The sequence below is a fragment of the Trichechus manatus genome, unplaced genomic scaffold (genome assembly GCF_000243295.1).
Source record: "Trichechus manatus latirostris isolate Lorelei unplaced genomic scaffold, TriManLat1.0 scaffold00018, whole genome shotgun sequence".
Lineage (NCBI taxonomy): Eukaryota > Metazoa > Chordata > Mammalia > Sirenia > Trichechidae > Trichechus > Trichechus manatus.
In genome coordinates, this window is record NW_004443954.1 from 10,366,702 (window position 1) to 10,383,211 (window position 16,510).

Below are 16,510 nucleotides of genomic sequence, written 5' to 3' on the forward strand. Positions count from 1 at the left end.
TTCTTCATATAGTCCAGCTTCTCTGTTAGTTTGTTGTACTGTGGGGGCCTGCATGTTGCTGTGATGCTGGAAGCTTTGCCACTGGTATGCAGATACCAGCAGGGTCACCCATGGAAGACAGGTTTCAGCTGAGCTTCCAGACTAAGACAGACTAGGAAGAAGGACCTGGCAGTCTGCTTCTGAAAAGAATTAGCAAGTGAAAACCTTGTATGCTGAGCAAATAATTCAAGAAGCTGGAAAACATTACACTGAGTGAAATAAGTCAGACACAAAAAACGTAAGACTAAGCTAGTTGCCTTTGAGTTGATTCCGACTCATGGTGACCCTGACTCCTAGCAACCCCATGTGTGTCAGACTAGAACTGTACTCCACAGAGTTTTAAATGGCTCTGATTTCTGGGGGAGCCCTGGTGGTACAGGGGTTAAAGCGCTGGACTGCTAACCAAAAGATCAGCAGTTTGAACCCACCAGCCACTCTGTGGGAGAAAGATGCAGCAGTCTACTTTTATAAAGATTTATAGCCTTGGAAACCCTATGACAAAGTTCTACCCTGTCCTATAGGGTCGCTACGAGCCGGAATCAACTCCACAACAGTGGGTTTGGTTTTTGGTGATCTTTCGGAAGTAAATTGCTAGATCTTTCTTTCAGGGAGCTTCAGGGTACACTTAAACTGCCAACTTTTCGATTAGGAGCTGAACACTTAACATTTGTGCCAACCAGGGACTCCAAAAAAAGAAAAAAAACATTGTCGTTGAGTCGATTCCAACTCATATCGACCCTACAGGACAGAGTAAAACTACCCCATAGCGTTTCCAAGGAGCAGCTGGTGGATTCAAACTGCCAACCTCTTGGTGAAGCAGCTGAGCTCTTCATCACTGAGCCACGGGGGCGCCACCTCCCAGCCTCTGTTAAGCACTAATCTTTTGTTTCAATCTATTAGTGCTTACCAGGGGATGGGGGAACAGGGAGGATTGGGGAGTTAATTAAAAAAAAAAAAAAGGGCATTAACTGGAGAAACATCTCAGCAATTAAAAAAAAAAAAAAAAAAAACCTAAACTGACAAGACTAAAAAAGTTTGATACGCTTACCATCTAGTGTCTATGGCAAACAAGAAATCTCCCGGAGAAAATCTATGTTTCAGGGGAATTTATGCGTTTATTCAACAAACTCAATAACTACTGTGTGATGGATACTGTCTCCTGCTAAGGTAATCCATCAGCAAAACTGTAAAGTTCACATCAGTACTTCTCTCTTGTCAGCCTCTCTGTTCCCTCTATATAACCAGCACTTTCTGTTGCCTCCTGCTGCCCAGAAAAACCCCATCTCCATTCCCATCCCCAGCTGAAGCACCCTCTCTGGCTTGCTGTCCTACATACTTCTCAAACTCCAAATTTCTCTGTCTTCTTCCTACTAAAACCAATCTCTCTTGCGTGCCCCCGCTAGAAATGCTCTCATCTAGTTGTCCATTCGAGGGGAAACAGCTCAAACACACCACATTATGAAAGGATTCTAGCCCTCTTTGTATGAAATGCACATTCTAGCTAGGAATAATAGCTTAATAACTATAGGAAAGAGTTTCGAAAGATTCAGGAAGTCAAGAGGCAGTCGCTCAAACAGAACGAGGAGATGCTGCATGGTTCAAAATTGGAAAAGGTGTGCAGCAGGGTTGTATTTTCACCACTTATTCAATATGTATTGCTGAGCAAATAATCCAAGAAACTGGACTATATGAAGAAGACAGCATCAGGATTAAAGGGAGACTCACTAACAGCATGCAGTATACAGATGATACAACCTTTCTTGCCAAAAATGAAGCTGACTTGAAGCACTTACTGATGAAGGTCAAAGATTACAACCTTCAGTATGGATTACACCTAAACATGAAGAAAACAAAAGTCCTCATAACTGAACCAATAAACAATATCATAATAAATGGAGAAAATATTGAAGTTGTCAGCAATTTCACTCTACTTGGATCAACGATCAATGTCCGTAGAAGCAGCAATCAAGAAATCAAACGGTATAATGTATTGGGCAAATCTGCTGGACTATATGAAGGAGGAGGAGGCATCAGGATTGAAGGAAGACTCATTAACAACCTGCGATACGCAGATGCTACAACCTTGTTTGCTGAAAGTGAAGAGGACTTGAAGCACTTACTGATGAAGATCAAAGACTACAGCCCTCCATATGGATTTATTTAAAAAAAAAAAAAAGAAACCCTTTGCCGTCGAGCCAATTCCAACTCATAGCAACTCTATAGGACAGAAAAGAACTGCCCATAGTGTTTCCAAGGAGCAGCTGGTGGATTTGAAATACTGATCTTTTGGTTAGCAGCCAAACAATTAACCACTGCTCCACCAGGGCTCTCCATATGGATTACACCTCACTGTGAAGAAAACAGAAAAAAAGTCCTCACAACTGGACCAATAAGCAACCTCATGATAAACGGAGAAAAGATTGAAGTTGTCAAGGATTTCATTTTACTTGGATCCACAATCGACACCCACAGAAGCAGCAGTCAAGAAATCAAAGGACATATTGTATTGAGCAAATCTGCTACAAAAGACCTCATCAAAGTGTTAAAAACCAAAAACGTCACTTTGAGGACTAAGGTGCGCCTGACCCAAGCCATGGTGTTTTCAATTGCCTCATATGCATGTGAAAGCTGGACAATGAATAAGGAAGACTGAAGAAGAATTGATGCCTTTGAATTATGGTATTAGCAAAGAATACTGAATATACCATGGACTGCAAGAAGAACGAATAAATCTGCGTTGGAAGAAGTATAGCCAGAATGCTCCTTAGAAGCAAGGACGGCGAGACTATGTCTTACATACTTTGGACATGTTATTAGGAGGGACCAGTCCCTGGGGAAGGACATCATGCTTGGTAGAAAGTCAACGAGATGGACTGACACAGTGGCTGCAACAATGGGCTCAAGCATAACAACAATTGTGAGCATGGCACAGGATTGGACAGTGTTTCATTCTGCTGTACTGAGGGTCGCTATGAGTCGGAACGGACCCGACAGCACCTAACAACAACAATACATAAAGTTGCCATGAGTCAGAACTAGCTCAATGGCAACGAACAACAACATCACTTATCATACGGTACTCATGTCTACCCCGGCTCCACTGGCGTGCAAGGCAGTTTCTTACCCTAGTTGGCAGTCCTTTCATTCCTCCCACTTCTTCAGCTCCAGTCAGGGATGTGCAGATGGATCACTACTCTGCTGATGACCAGGCATTGTGGTCACATTCCATTCCCCGGGGCTTCAAACCACAGGCCATTTCTGCACCTGAACCGTGCCCATGGCTTCAAGTCTACAAATAAGAAGGATGAGCTCCTCTCCTCCATTCTAGCAGAACGCCACACAGCCACGCCCAGGATTGTAATCCAAAAATTTTAAAACTGCGCATGCACACACAGAGACACACAAACTTGCATATCTTTACCCTTTACTTTTCACCTTCTTTATTTACCTGCCTTCTGGGAATTAAACACAAACGTGTCCGTGTTAAATTCTCTTACCGTGTAGTAGATACAGATGGTATTTAGACATCTTAAAGGTTGCTTTGCTTTTCCTTCAGAAATACAAAATGAGCCAAGATGTGTAAGAGATTACTTTTTTTTTTCTGTCCTATTCTCAACATAGGAGTCCAGCAGCTGCTATCTCAGCAGATACCTAACCGAAATAACTATTCTTCAAACAAAACAAAAAGAGATGTCTTTAGGAACCTTCATTTTCCTAAAGATCTGTGCTCCAAGCATTTACACTCCAAGAATTACAACAGTGGATCTTGTGATGAGATACTAAAGTGGCTTTTATTTCTTAAAGTGCATTATGCTTTTCAGTAATCTGACAACATCTCTGGGAATTTAGATAGTAACATCAGAACGCTACCTACACACTAAGCCCAGCTCAATAATCACTTGCTGGTTCATTAATTGCTAAATGATCACTTGTAAAAATTGAGGCACAAAATATTTAAGTGATTTAAGTATAGTTTCTTGTTCAATTAGAAGCAAAGCTGAGAACACAAACCAAGTCTTTAGATTTTCTTTTAACTTCTTATTATAGACATTTTTAAACACATGCAAAAGTAATACAGTGTAATAAACCCCCAGGTTCCCATCAGCTGGTTTCAACAATTAGCAACATTTTTTTGGCCCAACTCATTTAATCTATTCTCCAATTTTTTCTTTTCTCATTGCTGTACTTTAAAGGAAATCCTAGACATCATTTCACTCATAAATACTTCAGTAGATATCTCTAATAAGATAGTCTTTTGATTTTATATGTATTTGTGGTAGATCAAAAGGAGCCCTGGTGGCACAGTGGTTAAAGCACTCAGCTGCTTACCAAAACAGTCGGTGGTTCCAATCCATCAGCAGCTCCGCGGGAAAAAGATGTGGCAGTCTGCTTCCGTGAAGATTTACAGCCTTGGAAACCCTCTGGGGCAGTTCTGCTCTGTTCTATAAGGTCACTATGAGTTGAGTCGAATGGACTCGCTGGCAGCAGTTTGGTTTGGTTTGGTGATAGATCAACAATATCCAAACAGTGGCCAGGGAACCTCAGAGGCCCAGCAAAAATTTCTAGTACCCTTCTTAAGTTCTTTCCCTGACAATGTATTTTGATCCTGCGTATACCGTTTCCTCAAAAGAGGAAATCTAAATCAATTTTAATAAGTCCATAAATAGAAAAGTAAAAAAAAATAATAATCTTGATGGTAGAAATAGAAAACGTCAAACTTCTAAGTTAATTTAAATATTTAAACATTTAAATATCCTATGAATATTACCAGTTTTATGAACAGCACAAGCAAATGTCTCTTTTACCTTCTGCCATGTGGAATCTTTGGAAAAAATCATGATGTGGAAACTTTATTCTAGATACTCCCAAAATCCTGAAGTTGTATGAAGGCTGTATGTAGCCATAATTTGCTCTGGAAATTGTGGTGGTGTTCAATAAAATATAAATAGAATTCCTTACATATTTAGTATATGACATAAGAAACGGTCTCTGATATTATTATTTTATGAGTTTCTCAAAATTATAATTTCATTCTAATTTTAATATGGAATTTTAATTTCACACTCATTAACAAGCATTCCATTCACTACAGAGGCAAACAACTTACCTATAGAGTAGCCACAAAGAACAGAAACATAGGCAACTATACCTAATAAATGATTTAGTGACGTTACATTACAATACATAATATGTCTGATGTGCTGTCCCTCATTAGCAATGCATAGTTTAATGTGCTGGGCAGAAATGCAATGAACATGATACATTAACATAGCATTTCTAAAAATCCCTGCTCATGCATCTGTAATACCTCAACTCAGATCAGTAGTTCTGAAAATGTGATCCCTGGAATTAACAAGATCAGCAACACCTGGGAATGTTAAAAAATGCAAATTTTAACCTCAGCTCTACTGAATCAGAGACTCTGGATGCAACCGTCTGTGGTTTAACAAGCCCTTCAACTGATTCCCAAGACGCTTGATGAGATGGATTGACACGCTAGCCTCAGCATGGGCGCAGACATATCAAAGTTCATGCAGCTGGCACAGAAGCAAACAATACTTAGTTCTGTTATATACAGGGTCGCCATGAATCAGAGCTGACTGGGCGGCAACCAGCAACGACAACCAGGTGATTCTGATGCACGCTAACTTTTAAGAACCACAGCCTCAGTTTATTTGTATCTGATTTTTCACTGATAAAACAAAAAAAACCCGCCCTTTTAGCATACCTCCCGGGTAGGATTGCCAGATTTAGTAAATAAAAATATAGGAGGGTACCCAGTTCAACTTGAATTTCAGATAAACAGCAAATATATTTTTAGTTTAATTATATCCCATGCAAGTGTGTCTCATGCGTATACATCCCACAATTATATGATCACCCCATGCACATTGCTGTTGCTAGTTGCCGACAAGTTGATTCTGAGACTTATGGCAACCCCATGTGTGCAGAGTAGAACTGTGACCTTTAGAAAGATGTTCACCAGGTCTGTCTTCCGAGGCGCCTCTGGATAGGTTCGAACCATCAACCTTTTGGCTAGTAGTCCAGCACTTAACCATTTGCACCACCCAGGGACTCTACCCCTTGCACCCTTACACTAAAAAATGATTTGTTGGCTTATCTTACGTTCAAATTTAACTTTGCATCCTGTGTCCTGGTTTTATCCAGCAACCCTACCCAAGAGTGTTCAGATCTGGCCAGCATGCGGGACACTCCACAAGACCCTGTCATCCAACCGGTCCCTCACCACTCCGGGTCGTGAGGTGGTGCTATCTGGTGATCTCCTCTAGCCTGTCAAGTCCAGGCACTAATTAGTCTTCCCTTAGCACAGTCAAATTGGGCATAGAATCACCTATATTCCCAAACTTTGTGGCCACTCTGTAGGTAGAAACACTGAGTGTCAGCTAAAGATGAAAGCTAAAGAAATTCATACCAAATTTCATCTAACTTATTATGAATTTAGTAACTCTAAATTATGAAATGTGCAAGCAATTTTTTTTCTCTGCTCAAAAAAACCTTGTATTACACAAAGTCCTGAATTTCTAATAAGAAATAATTAACTCTGTCTAAAAATGTTTTTTAGGGCTGCATACTGATGAGAGTTTCTTTCATATCATTGCCCCTAAGTCAGAAAATTAAAACCAGTTTTAAAATCTAAATCTTGCTGTAATGATTTTTATATAGTTTTCTCCCTTTCATTTTTGAGCTCTTTGCCATTTAATTTTATCTTTTTCATTTATATAACATATAATGTATAGATTTTAAGCATACACTTTGATGAGTTTTGACAAACATATATGCCCACCTCATCAAGAACATTTCCTTCTCCAGACTTTCTGGAGCCATGGGGGGTGGGATGAACCCCTGAAACTATTGCCTTGACGTAGTCTTTAAAACTTAAACCAAAAATATCCCCTGAAGTCTTCTTATAACCAAACAATAGTTTAGCTAAACTAGTCAAAATTTTCTGCCTTGAGCATTATGCTATGTTAAGAACTATCTATATGGGATCAAAGCAACAACAGCAACTTGAAAGATTCGATAGGAATTTTAGGGGGCAGTGAGTTGATGTTAATGGAAGAGGAACAACTCAGAAATGGAGGGTGAGAATGGTTGCACAGTTCGAAGAATGTAATCAATGTCACTGAAGTGTACATGTAGAAACTGCTGAATTGGTGTATGTTTTGTTGTGTATATTCTCAACAACAACAAAATAAACTTTGAAAAAAGAACATTTCCTTCCCTTTAGAAAAGATCCTCATGCCCCTTTCCAGTCAACCCCCTTCCAGAATCAACCACTCTCCTGATTTTAATTACCATAGTTTTGTTTGTTCTAGAACTTCATGTAAATGGCATTGCTTTTGTTTTCACATATTCAAACTTCTGCCTATTTTGCTATATGGCAGGGAAAGTAACTGTATTTTTATTTACATTTTCTCTGAAATCACCTGTAAGGCCCTGAAAAATAGTATGCTACCCCTCACACTCAAGTGGAGAACAGAGCACTTACTGAGATATTTTTATGGTCTTAGAGGAGGCTTCAGAACCTGAGGAAGTAACTAGGGAAGGGACAGGAAAAAGTGCTTTAGGTTAGGGATTCCTGGACTTCATCCTCAGATGGGTCCCCAAGTCAGGAAGCCCTCAGGCCTGAGACCAAGCAAGGGATGGCTGTGAGGAGCGTCACTAGAGGGCGCTGTGCTGATGGGGAGCAACTAGCCCAACTGGTTCCACAGGGCAACAGCTTCATTGCCTTCATAGCAACAGCGTTCATGAAGCCTCTGGTCATCTAGTGATTGGAATCCCACCATCCCTCACGTGTTTCAGGATATCACGTGATGAGAACAGGATTCTGTCGCACCAAGGACCATTAAGGTAGGAAGGAAATCTTGTATCTGTATTTTGGGGGCAGACTGATACACCCTAAAATAAGAACAGAGGAGTATAGATACCTCTGTTCCAGTGAATGTAAGTTAAAAATTCATCAAGTTATTTAATATTTTCATGCTTTTTAAAGCACCCACTGGAGTAGCATCTAATTATCATTTTAAAAGTCTACTCCCGAAACAAGAACATAAAATTGAAAATGCCAACAATATGCAATATAATATCCTCTATGAAAAAAATATTTCTATGATATTCCCTTTTGCTTACATTCCTGGGGAATCCCAGAGACTACAGACCATATAAATCCAAATGGACATATTACTTATATGGTTAATTTAGGCACATACAAATGTTATCGTTTGAAACAGATTTAGAAAAATATGTACAACAGATAAAATGTATTTTTAAATGTACCCCAAAATGTTGAATCTCATCACAAATCCTCACTCCTCCTGAGTTTTTCTCTGACATCCAGAATTTCTCAAAGGCAAACTTAAGCGTAGATCCTTCGATGAAGACTCCAAAGCTACTTTAGGTCATCGTATGTAGGCTCCATCCATATCCAGCCACAGGGACCCTCGTTTGCTCCTTGTTTTAGGAGAAACCTGGAAATATCATCACAAATAATACAAAGCCTTCCTGTTTAACCTCTGTTGGAGGTTGGTTTCTCTGGAAGCAGATGCAGGCAGAGGGTTTGGGGAGCAAGATGTCTATTAGGGATCAACACCCGTGAAGAGAAGGGAGAGGGAGGTGGATTGGCCTGGGGAAGCAATTAAACTGGCATGCAGACCCAACAATGCCTCAGCCACCCAGCTGGGAGCTCTGGGGCAAGTACTGCCTGTCAGAATGTCATCCACCAGGCCAGAATGGCCGGGCCTCTACATCGCTTTCTCTCAGTTATGGGATCTGAGCTCCTGCAGGAAGGGCATGATTTTGAGCAAGGGAGGAGGCTCTCTGCAGCTGAGGCAGTCCTCAAGGAGCTGACAGCTGTAGGCTGTTGCTGAGCAAACACTTCACAGCTAGGCACCAAGTCCTTCCTAGAAGGGAGATTTCAGGACTTAGCACAACTACTCTCCTCTAACTCTGCAAGCGCTGTGTGGATTTATTCCAGTCCCTCAAAGTCTCACCACACTCACCCTTATTTTGGAGTTGTTACGTGTGCCTGGAACATTTTCCCCAACCCTCTTCATCTGGCTAACTCCCATTCTTATCCTCAGAAAGGCCTTCGCTAGCCCACTCCTTTGTGACACTCATGTCACTTGTGATCTGCTTAATGCCTTTCTTCCCTGTTAAATATCCTCCATGAGAGCAGAAACGATGTCTGACTTGTTTGTACTATATCCTCCATCTATCAATGTGCCAAACACAGAGTAAATATTCCACATGTACTTGATAAATCGATTGATTACATTTGATATACTTAGTATTTTACTTTGGGTTCCCCCAGAAGCAGACTCTAAAGCAAGGATTCTAGTGCAAGCATCTTGAGAAGTAATCCCAGGGAACACTGGTGGGAAAGTAAGGAACTGAGAGAGGAAAGGAAAGGAAGCTCATTACCACTGTGGACTAGAGCGTAATCCTTCTGGGGAACTCTGAGGAACCAAGGAAGAACATGCACCTTGAAATTATCCATTCAGGAGATGAGGGAACAGGCGGCCAACAAATACAGGAAGAGATGCTTGTGCTCATTGGCCATTACAGAGACGCACATCAAAACAACAATGAGATAGCATTTCAGCCCAGCAATAATGACAATGATCAAAAAAAAAACAGAAAACAACAAATGCTGGCGAGGGTGTGGGGAGACTGGAACTCTCATACACTGCTGGTGGGATTGTAAAATGATACAACCACTGTAGAAAACGGTATGGCACTTCCTTAAAAAGTTAGAAATAGAGATACCTTATGATCCATCAATCCTACTACTAGATATATATCCTAGAGAAAAAAGAGCCATGACACGAATAGACATATGGACATCCATGTTCATCATGGCACTGTTCACAATAGCAAAAAGATGGAAGCAACCTAGGTGCCCATCAATGGATGAAAATGGACAAACTATGGTACATACACACAGTGGAACACTACGCAACGTTGAAGAATAACGATGAATCCACGAAACACCTCACAACATGGATGAACCTGGAGGACATCTTGCTGAATGAAACAAGTCAATCACAAGAGGACAAATATTGTATGAGACCATCAGTATAAAAAGTCAAGAAAAAGTTTACACAGAGAAAGAAATATTTCTTGGATGGGAGGAGGAGGGAGGGAAAATCACTAATTAGATAGTAGACACTTATTAAGCTGGGTGAAGGAAAAGGCAGTACACAATAAGGGGGATGTCAGCACAACATGACCAAGGCAAAGGAAGACATTGGGAGGTATGTAAGAGTAAAAAGAAACAATGGTAAATACTGTTACATACACAATCCTGCAAAAACAGTAACAACAATAATTTACAAGTGGTACGGTGTTCCACGGACACCTGGTCAAAGGCCAAGGTAGCTTATCTCTGATTCCAGTCTATTCTCCACATTACCACCAGATAATAGAAAATAAAATTCAATCATGTCATTCCCCTGCTTGAAATGTTCTGAAATTGGTTCAGTTAAAATAGATCAAAAAGCCACACTCCATAATATACATGGCATGCAAAGCCCCGGATGACTGGTGGCCAGCCTAGTTGGTTAGCCTTACCACCACCATTCCAATCATGCCAGACTCTCTACTGTTCCTGAAACATCTCAGTACTCTCTCATGCGTGAGGGCCTTTGCAAATGCTGCTCCCTTTGACTGGAATGAGTCCTTCTTGCCCTCATCAAATATCTGTTCACCCTAGCCTAAGTATCATCTTCTCAGTGATCTCAGCAAAGGTTCTGCTGGGAGAAGCAATCCATCAAGGGCTCTGAGCATGCCTGCACATTCTTTCCAGGTATGCCAAGAATGCAAAGCCTCAACTCTACCCTGGCTATTTCTCAGTATTGTACTTGCAGAGAGCAATCTTGAGGGTTGAAGTAGCATCTTGCTTGCTGCTCATTGTTCTTGTTGTTAGCTGCCATTGAGTCAGCCCCCAACTCATGGTGACCCCATGCACAATGGGATCAGACTATTGTGATCTGTAGGGTTTCCACTGGCTGATTTTTCAGAAGTCGATTGCCAGGACTTTCTTCTGCTGCTCACTGTAAGGGTGGTAAATTTCCTGAACCCAGTGTTTCTTTCCTGTAATGCAAACCATGGCATGTGCAGGCATTCATCTAGGCCCACACTCATACCTCATGGGACTTAGAGGTTATAGGGAACTGGTGCCAACATCATGCTTGTGCTACTTGCTGCGCCATGAGTAATAAAGCCCTTCGTCTCTGACTCGGAGTCTCATGTCTTCTGCTGGTATCCATGAAACAGTAACAGGCTAGCTTGTTAACTTGCAAGTAAGGTAAAATCCCAGGTTCTTCTTGCCTTTGACAATCTTCTATCTCCCCAGACAGGATCTGTAGCCTCTTTTAAGGGGTTAAGAGCTATGGCTCCTAACCAAAAGGTTGGCAGTTGGAATTCACCAGCTGCTCCTTGGAAACCATATGAGGCAATTCTACTCTGTCCTCCTGAGTTGCTATTGGGTCACTATGAGTTGGAATCAACTCAACAGCAATGGTTTTTTTTTTTTAATCTGTGATCTACAATATTTGCTGAAATAAGATGTTGTTATAGTATGGCACAGGTTATGGTACACAAGGAGGCCTTGGTGATTCAGTGGTAGAATTCTTGCCTTCCATACAGGAGACCCAGATTCAATTCCTAGTCAACACAACTCATGGACTGCCACCAGCAGTCTGTCAGTGGTGGATTGTGTATTTCTATGACGCTGAACAGGTTTCAGTGGAGCTTCCAGATTAAGATGAACTAGGAAGAAAAATCTGGCAATCTACTTCCAAAAATCAGCCAGTGAAAAACCCTATAGATCCAAGAGCCCAATCTGCAACCGATTATGAGGACAGTGCAGGACCAGGCAGCTTTCGTTTCACTGTGCATGGGGTGCCATGAGGCAGAGGCTGACCCGATGTCAGCAAACAACAACGACACGTAGGAGGTATTCAGAAAAATGTCAACTACATAAAAGAAAGTATTTTCCAACCAGTAAAGATCTCTGCTCTGATAGCTACATCATTTTCCCCTAACTAAAACTAGGCCCATTGAAATAAAACAGACAAAATGAGACTGACCTTTCATTGCCATCATCCCTGAAAAGGCTAATACTCCGAAGACCTTGGAGAATCCAAGAGTGACAGTATTAGGCTCTTTCAATCTTTCCTCCTGTCGATCAAATTGGGCCAGCATGATACTGTTAATAATTCCTAGACTTAAAATAATTCCAGTTTTAAAGCAATCTTTCTCTAGTCCAGAAACATGTATATTTCCTGGCCTTAAGGGTAGAAGGTTAAGCTATATTTTGAGATTTTTTAAATAAGATTTTTTTTTGAATATTGTAAGCTGGCAGGGAAAGTTCTCAACAATTATTGAATTCTTTCCCCGGTGATTGTATCACATTTTTGCAGCCAAGAGGCATGGCAATACATTAATAAGCTAAAAAAATAAATAAATGAACAAATAAAGTCTCACTTGGTTACATGATCATGAAGAGAAATTGAGAAAATGCAAAGTAGCAAACAGAAGCAGCTGTTAGAAAGCCCCAGAAATGAGGCATTATAAAATAACAAACATCTGTTTAGCCAAAAGCAACAGGTTGGCTTTGCAAGACGGAAGCCAGGGTTATCCCATGAATAAGCTACTAAAGAAACATTTCTTCCTGCCCATGTGGTAGGGAAAGAAGGAATAACTTATTAAATTCAAAACTAGTCAAACATTTTTTTAAAGTAAGACCCGAACTCAAAGGCTCTAATATTTGAAATTGGATTTATATTGATGAAATGTGCATCATATTTTTCATTTGCATCTTGTGGGCAGGGCTGACTTCCTGCTGCAAATGGACCCTTGTTAAAGTGAGGAGGCAGATCTACCCTCTAACCCTGCTGGCACAGTGACTTGTGAAGCCACACCAAGGCTATGGGCATGCGAGTTAATATAATGCATGGCACCATTCACCTCACACCTGGCTCTAGCGCTCCGTCTGTGTGGAAAGTAAAAAAGTCAGCCAGATGTTTTGCCAAAGCATTGTGATATTTGGAATGGCTTCAAAGAACTTTGCATATTTCATTCAATCTTCGCCTGCTTTCCTTAGTTTTATCCTACATTTGAAAGTGGGAAACTGGCCCCAGGGAAATGCCACTAATCAAAGCACCAAGGGTAGAAGGGAAATTAGCCTCCTAAATTTTGGAAAACAGAATTCTACATGTTTTCACAATGCTGTCGGCTCAGCTGTGTTATACTGCCCTTATTGTGCCTCAGACAAGAATGTTTCATCTGTGCCTTGAGTTTCTAGGAGGAAGGAAGGTAGATGCTCCCTATGAGTATTACCCAGGAGTTTAGTGCTGCTTCTGCCACTACTGGAGCCCTGGTGGTGCGGTGGTTAAGAGCTCAGCTGCTAACTAAAAGGTCGGCAGTCTGAATCCACCAGCCGATCCTTGAAAACCCTATGGGGCAGTTCTACTCTGTCCTACAGGATGTCTATGAGTCAGAATCAACTTGATAGCTCTATCACTACCACAGAGGAGTGCGAAATGCAGAAAATGGTCAGGGCTCGTGTCATGGATTGAATTATGTCCCCCAAAAAATGTGTGTATCAATTTGGCTGGGCCATGATTCCCAGAATTGTGTGGTTGGCCTCCATTTTGTGATTGTAATTTTGTGTTAAAGAGGATTAGGGTGGGATTGTAACACCACCCTTACCCAGGTTACATCCCTGATCCAATGTAAAGGGAGATTCCCAAATGGCGCCAACCTGCCTTTTTACCTACAAAGCTAGAACAGCATGATACCTTCTACTTTAGTATAGTCTAAGTTTCATGTGCCAATTGTAACTCTCCACCAGAATGCTCATGATAGTTCTGGGGCCAGGAAAAGTGAAATTGTACTGAACCATTGTATGTTAGTTGCTGGTGGAGTGAACTCTGACTCATGGCAACTTTATGTACAACCAGGGCTTCCAACTGGTTAGATCTGGTTCGAACCCCTGCTGAGAATTTGCATTTCTAACAAGTTCCCAGGCAATGCTAATGTTGCTAGTTAGGGACTAATTCTGAGAACCACTAGTAAAGCAGTGGTTCTCAAAATTTATTACACATAAGAATCACCTGGGGGAAATGAGGCCAAGATGGCAGAGTAGTCAGATGCTTCCTGTGGTCCCTCTTACAACAAAGACCAGAAGAAAAAAAGTGAATCAATTATATATGACAATCTAGGAGCCCTGAACATCAACGGCAAAGTTGAGGAATCAGACTGAGTGGCAGGGGGTGGGAGAGATGGTTCAGAAGCAGTGAGGAGTTGCCAGACCTGACCTGGTCAGCACTGGCAAGCAGCAGGCTGGATTGGCTGGCATGCGCAGTGAGGCAAGCAGTGGCGCTCGGGATGCATTTTCCACATCAGGAGAGACAGAGCAGCAGAGAGGCTGCTCAACCCTCCAGAACCAGTAAGAAGCGGTGCTGAATCGGCAAAGATAAGTACATGTGTCTAACCTACCATATGGATCAAAAAAACACCTCTTTTGGGAAGAACCTCTGCCCCATTTACTGCACCATCTCCGCACTGCACCAGTCCTGGTCCAGCTTCAGCAGATGCCGCACCCCCTGGGCCAAAGCAGGACCTATCAGGTGCCCTGAGCCATTCTCCTGGCCTTGGAGAGAGAACAAATTAACAAACAGGAAAAAATAATCTACTAGCCCCCCTAAGCCAGGAACTCAGGGAAGGCACACCCCCTTTGCCTAGGCACAGGCATAACGGGTCCATGGATTTTGAATGCCTTTCACCCCTGCATAGACCTGTGTGGGCCCATTTCAACAGTGTAGGCCCTCATTAGCATAGTACGACAGGGTATATGAAGCCTATTTTCAACTATATCAGCTATAAGGGGGAGTGGCAGATTCATGACATCTGACACCACCCTGCCCATTAAGCAGGGTCCTTACCTACCCACATCAGAGGCCAGAGGACTGGTTGCTCCACCCACACCACTTAGCAACCCACAACAGAGGTCCAGGAATAAGTGGTGTCTCCCAATCCTTACAGCCAACAGCACTGGGTACCCATAATCTGGCTGCAAAACCAATCAACTACATACTCTAGGGAGCAGGGACGTGCTTTCCTCCCAGACACTCAGAGGCAGCTGTCAGCCTTGCTCGGTGCCTGACTCCGTACTTCAGCCAGATACCTATGCCTACTCCAATCACCCCTGCCCGTCTAGGCCTGTAGGTGAGAGCCTGCACCACACACTTGGTGATCGACTACCTGGATACCTCAGCTGAATCCATACAGGAAAAGTAAATGGACTCCTGGGCTCACATACCTAGTAACAAGCTCTAACAACCTGGTGACAGGATGTGAGAGCTTCAAAGACACCAATAATAAAACTAGCTCACATGAGCAGACAATTTGGGTGTATCAAAACAAGAAGCTAGGACACAGTAAACAAACATAAAATAAATAAATATAATAATTTATTGATGGCTCGGAGACAACAGTCAATATTAATCACAGAAAGAGGCAGACCATGATGGCTTCAGCAAGTGCCCAAATTAGAGAATCAAGAAACCTTCCAGAGGAAGAGAACTTTTTGGAATTACTGGAGGCAGAATTCAAAAGATTAATATACAGAGCTCTTCAAGAGATCAGGAAGGAGATTATGCAAAACACAGAACACCCCAAGGACACAGAGACAAAGCAATAGAGGATCTTAAGCAGGTTATTCAGGACCATAATGACAAATTTAATAGGCTACAAGAATTCACAGAGAACAAACAGAAATCTAAAAGATGAACAATAAAATCTCAGAATTAGATAACTCAATAGAAAGTCATAAGAGCAGAAATAAGGCAATGGAAGTCAGAATTAGTGAGACTGAAGATAAGCACTTGACACCAACTTATATGAGGAAAAATCAGATAAAAGAATTTTAAAAAATGAAGAAACGCTAAAAATTATGTGGGACTATATCAAGAGGAATAACCTAAGAGTGATTGGAGTACCAGAATGGGGGGATAACAGAAAATACAGAGAGAATTGTTGAAGATTTGTTGGCAGAAAACTTCCCTGATACCGTGAAAGATGACACGATATCTACCCAAGAAACTCAGTGACCCCACACACGGTAGATCCCAAAAGAAAATCACCAAGACATATTATAATCAAACTTGCCAAAAACAAAGACAAAGAGAGAATTATAAGAGCGGCAAGGAATAAACAAAACGTCTTCTACAAAGAAGAACCAATAAGAATAAGCTCAGAAACATCTAGCTCAATTGGCATAACACAGTTTATAAAGACAATGTTCTACATTCTACCTTGGTGAGTAGCATCTGGGGTCTTAAAAGCCTGTGCGCAGCCATCTAAGATACTCCACTGGTCTCATCACTTTGGGAGCAAGGGAGAATGAAGAGAACAGGATACAAGGAAAAGATTAGTCCAAAGGACT

At 41.6% G+C, this 16,510-nt stretch overlaps 1 long non-coding RNA gene across 4 annotated transcripts in view; it reads right to left on the minus strand.

Annotated features, from left to right (window-relative positions):
- Positions 1-16,510, minus strand: part of LOC111819773 (uncharacterized) — a 207,752-nt gene that overhangs the window by 165,020 nt on the left and 26,222 nt on the right. The window contains exon 2 of one of the 4 annotated variants that reach the window (XR_002823344.1): positions 8,338-8,528. The exons of the other annotated variants lie outside the window; for them this stretch is intronic. This is a non-coding gene — a long non-coding RNA (uncharacterized LOC111819773). The remainder of the gene's footprint in view (positions 1-8,337; positions 8,529-16,510) is intronic. 4 annotated transcript variants of the gene reach the window in all.